Genomic DNA, 5,471 nt, shown 5'->3' with positions numbered 1-5,471 from the left:
CCAGAAGATCTGCAGCCATGGTAATTGCAAGGAAGCCTAAACAGGCCGAACAGGTTGCGATCGCTGTTGCGCTCACCAACGACAATCTTTCCCATGTCTACAGCGACTCCATAGCCGCTATGAGAGCTTTCTGAACGGGCACGGTCTGCGCACAGGCTCTCAGAATTGTTACAAAGAAAGAGATTAAGAACCACGTCATACACTAGTTCTCGGCCCATTTAGGGCCAAACATCGGCGACGTCTCCAACCTTAATGAGGAGGCACACGAGGCTGCACGTGCGCTTACAGACCGCACGGCTTGACCCGACCACTCGGAGAACAAAAACGGCCCCACTACGTACAATGACACCACTAAACACTACTACCTACAACGTAGAGGGTATAGCACACCACACCGCACGCTCACACGAGCTCAAGCGGTTACACTCAGAATGCTACAGACACATATCCCACGCAAAACAGACTACACAATTACATGCCTGAGCTCTACGACAAGTCTTACTGCACGAATTGCAATACAACCCTTAACCTATATAATTTACTCTGGCCGTGCTCGCAAGCTAACATAAACTCCGAACCGGACAAGCGCAAGTTTGAAAAAGAAATCCGGAGCGAAGAACTCGCTCCCCAACTCTGGGCCATCCAGCAGGTCCACGACGCCGTCAGGAAACTCAACCTCCCGGCTCCGTGGTGGGAGACGCCCACTCTATGAGAGCCCAAAGCTCTCGTGGCCTGCAGGACCTTGAATAAAGTTGATTTCCTTCCTTCCTTGATTCGTCGCGGAGAAGTGGGAGCTCCCGTCGCCTCGATGATATGCACGTAGCATGGCAGCGCCTGTCGCGTCAATGATATGCACGTGGTATGGTACAACAGCACCCCCGCCGCCACATAATACGTACCGAAGTCAAGCTGTTCGATGCGGCTCGACGTATGCGATGTGCTGATTGAGTGACGTCATTGATGGGGTTAAGGAAATGGCTTTGCCGCCCTTTCATCCGCTGGTGTTTGCTTTGCTTCTACGTGAGAAAGCTCACGTAGTGACCGAAAATCAACGTCAGCCACTTCGGTGAAAGTGAGCACCCTCCAAATGTTCTTCACAACACCTGACCAAACTCCATGAAAACAAACGCTGTAACCCCCTCTGTGCTCTCAACAGCACCATTACGGTTATGGCACTGAACACTATACACGCACTCGATAATGAGCCCGGGATTCACACCTCTACAAGTAGTGCTCTCAAAGAACACGCATTCAAAGAGAATAAACAGCTAAAGAATAGATTGCAAAGCAATTCCTAACAGTCATTCGGGCAGGCAAGACACAGCTGAGGTGAACGAAAAAATCTTATATCTTGCCCTGTCTCGCTCCGATTTAAATTCTGTCACTTGTCGTTAGATTTGCCAACTTGCTGACATGCGCCTCATGACGGAACAAGTGTTTCAACCCTTTTCCAGCATCCTGGCCAATATAAATCTTGCGCTAGCCTGGCCTTTGTCTTCTTGATGCCGAGGTGACCCGCCCAAGCATTCCCATGCGCTAACTCTAAAAGCTGTGGCGGTACTTTCTGGCACGAGTAGTTGGTTGTATGTCCTACACTTAAAACATGATATTTCTGGTACTTGAGACCTGACCTAGTGTAGAACGAGAGGTTCTTTCGGGCCACTCATTCATTCACATTAGCCTGCAGCACAGTTAGCGAAGCGTCACTTTTCTGTGCCACGATAATCGCCTCTCGTTCGACCCTAAGCTGCTCCCAGCAAAAGGATGCGGGACTATGCAGTGAACATTCCACTTCAGCCCTTCCACTTCCCGAGTCTCGAAAACCTTCTCGCCCACTGTCACTGATCCGGTAATTCAGCCGTCAAAATTCTGAATCCTCTGCTTTTCATCAGCCTTATCTCCTCGCGTAGGCTGCCGCTGTGAGGACGTTACATTGTCAGTTTCCTCGTTAGAAGATGAGCTTTCACGTTTCTTTGAGAGGGCGCGTGACCGCGATCGCGCTAATGCCATGCAAGAGAGACTGGTACAGAACGACTGACTTCCGTTTCCTAAAAGCTGCTCCGATTTGTTCGAAAAAATGATATTAAAAAGTCTTTGGTTAAGCTTAGACTCACGGCTGCCGCCGTTTGCAACCTTCCGAAAGCGACCTAGAGGGTTAACCGCAACTGCCAACCACGCGCTTTGCTCTTCTGCGACTTCTCTGATCCAGGTGAATTCGCTTGTATAGTCCCCGGAAGAAACACAGGACGGATGAGCAACATCCATGATGGCGGCGGAATCGCGTACTGCCCTGCACATTTTCCGCGTTTACCACAACATCCTGCATATATGGCTCGAGCAGCCTCAGATTTACGTCTGAATGGCTAATGCTGAGGAACTCGATTTCCCCCTTGCAATTTGAGGAAATATGGCCTTGTTGTAACGGAAGCCGATCATTGGTCTCCGGGCCACGAACGCGCGCTCTACGTCTGCCTTAGCTTTAGAGGCCCCAGCCGACTGGGCTGTGTCTACTAGCCCTTCCCTCGTCACATCAGCCTTAGTCGATGCTCCTTTGCTGAACTCGTCGCTCGTGCATGATTTCTTATTCGGGAAAATTTGGTTGCGAGGGGAAAACCGTTTTACAGAATAGTCCTTTTTTTCTAGCCTATCTTCATGAAAAGTTTTTTGCTTCGAAGCTTCTGCGCGTGTAATATTCCTCCGCGAGCTGCGCTGCTTTCTCAAGGTCTACCTCTGTGAGCCTGTCTTGCAGCCAAAGTCTAACTTCTGGAAGTACTCGGTAAAACGGCTCCAGTAACATGCATTCAAGCACCTTGTAGTGGTTACGATACACTTCTGCACTTTTGAGCCACTCTTTTAAGTTAGACTAACTCGTACGCGAACTCAGTGTGCGACTCGGGGCCCCTTTTTGTCTGTCTAAACCGCTGTCAAAATGCCTCGGCCGAGAGGCGGCATTTGCAAAGAAGCGCGGCTTTTACCTTTCTTTAGTTCTCATAGTCTTTCTTCTCTAGACAAGCCTGCAAGGACTTCAGCGGCCTCTGCTGGGACAACTGAAAGAAGTTTTTGAGATCAAAAGCTCTCGTTCAGCCCTATCTTTTCACACGTACGTTTGAATTTCACGAGAAAAATCGCGATATGAACGCCTATTCTGTACGGTAGCATAAGGTCCTGTATTCTCAGTTTAGGCGTATCGTCTCCACCACAAAGGGGACTTGAATGCGCAGAGCTGATTCGAATTTGCTCTATTTCAAGTTCTCCCATTTTAAGAGCATGATGTTGCTCTTCGCGCCTTTTATTCTCCTCTGACTCCTCGCGCCTTTTCTGCTCCTCTGCCTCCTCACGCCTTTTCTACTGCTCTTCGCGCATTTTTTGCTGGCTTCGCGTCTCAAGAATTTCTCTCCAAAGCTCTTCGACTTCCTTCTCAGTTACCTATTGTGCCCTCATAACGTCCAGAATGGCTTTCTTTCGCCTTGCCGCGGCAACCGAAATGCCCATCGCCTGACAACCATCAAGAAGGTCCTGTACCCTGAACTTCTCCATCGCAATCTGACGGCTCTTCGCCGGTTTTGCTTCTAGATTAGCTTTGCTTCCGAACCCGGAAATCTGTGCAATGCCTGAAGCGAACTAAGACAAAAGCAGTAATGTGGAAAGTTGGGCTAGTTGGTGATTGATCATCATACCTTGCTGGTGAAGCAGCGTACTGACACGGACACAGAGAAGGCACACAAGACGACACTCGCTGCAATATGACCCTAGCACCACGGCTACAGTTATGGCAAAAAAATCCCACATTACTGCACTTCATTTCCATTACAACGGGCCCTTTTATACGTTCGAACAACTTCAAGCAATATGACCCTAGCACCACGGCTACAGTTATGGCGAAAAGCCGCGAGTGTCGTCTTATGTGTCTTCTCTGTGTCCGTGTCAGTGCGCTGCTTCACCAGCAAGGCATGATGAAGACAAAACCACTACCAACCTTTCAGAATTGTCGTGCAATTGTCCTTAGCATTTAAGTGTGCGGCAGGTCTGGCGATGCGAAGGGCAAACGCCGGGCGCTCGCCCCTCCAAAGTAGCTGACGCCGGTGGACCTCGTGGCTGCCGTTGAGCGGTGTCGCAGGCGTTGTCTGGCTTCCAATCCCACAGTCTGCCATCCACTGTTATGACTTCTGGGGGGGGGGGGGGGGGGGGGGAGGACGAGAGAGGGACTCTTTCGGCTGACGAAGAAACGAAATACATTATATAATATTTAGAGATAGTGGATGATAGCGTACATATAGCTGTGAGAGCGCATCAGGTCGACTGGGCGGCTGGAGGCGACTCTTTCACAATGGGCCAGTTTTCCCTTAAGTCTCGTTTGGCGACTCCTCGTCGGCCGGAACTAATCGGGGCAGGTGCTGACTTCACTCGCGTCAGATTCTTGATTCATCGCGGAAATGGCTAGGAGCTTCTTGAAGTTCCCCTTATCGAATTCTTGATTCGTCGCGGAGAAGTGGGAGCTCCCGTCGCCTCGATGATATCCACGTAGCATGTGAGCTCCCGTCGCCTTGATGATATGTATGCTCGTAGCATGGGAGCTCCCGTCGCCTGGATGATAGGCACGTGGTGCGCGTAGTATGGCAGCCCCGTCGCGTCGACAATAGGCACGTGGTATGGCACAACAGGGGACAGAGTGCGCCGAGTGCTGATAGCTTCGTGTGCCCTGTGTTCTCGCCGCTTAGTTCGCGTTGAAGCGAAAGGCAGTACAAAAGTAATTTCGCTGGCTGATGCTGCCATGCTTTTGCGCTTACGTGGCGGACGGACGCACGGGTTTCCCGGTTAGGTAGGCCAACAAATGCTTACGCATTTAGAAGAAACGCCTTCGGAGCACTGTATTATGAGAAAGGAACTTAGTATTGACTCTTTTCGTGGAGCAATTTCCTCTAGAGGAAAGATATGACGTGATCGGGGGTGCACCGCACGTTGCCCAAGCGAAAGTGCACGAACAACAGCCACTGATTCTGCTCTGTTAGTGTGCGATCAGCTATCAGTACTGCAACAGGGTTCTGAGCAGCGCACTGTGCTGAATTCATGCTGAAAAATACGGAACGATAGAGGGAAGACGTGCAGTAGTTGACTGCAAAAATGGTGATTCGCATATTAATAAATGAAATGAATCTGTGTGGCCGCTGCTACATAAAGACTGCCTGTGTTGTCGGTCCTTTGCGATGCACTGGTTTCCTTGAGGGAAAAAATTGACAGACACACTTAAGGCTCTTTATGTGCGAAAATGCGAAAGCGTTATAGTACCTATGATAAAATGTTTTTTTTTCGGCGCGTTCTTTCTCTGCGAAAGATCTCGCCTTCTTTTTAACTGCCCTTCAGTAAGGCCAAACGAAAACATGCCAAGCGTTTCAACGCGCTTGTCTACGCGCGAGTTCACAACTCGAAAGACCGCTCTGTGGAGTTCGAATGAAGATTATTGCTTTATTAAT

Source organism: Dermacentor andersoni, chromosome 3 (assembly GCF_023375885.2).
Source record: "Dermacentor andersoni chromosome 3, qqDerAnde1_hic_scaffold, whole genome shotgun sequence".
NCBI classification, from domain to species: domain Eukaryota; kingdom Metazoa; phylum Arthropoda; class Arachnida; order Ixodida; family Ixodidae; genus Dermacentor; species Dermacentor andersoni.
This window is presented reverse-complemented; position numbering follows the sequence as displayed.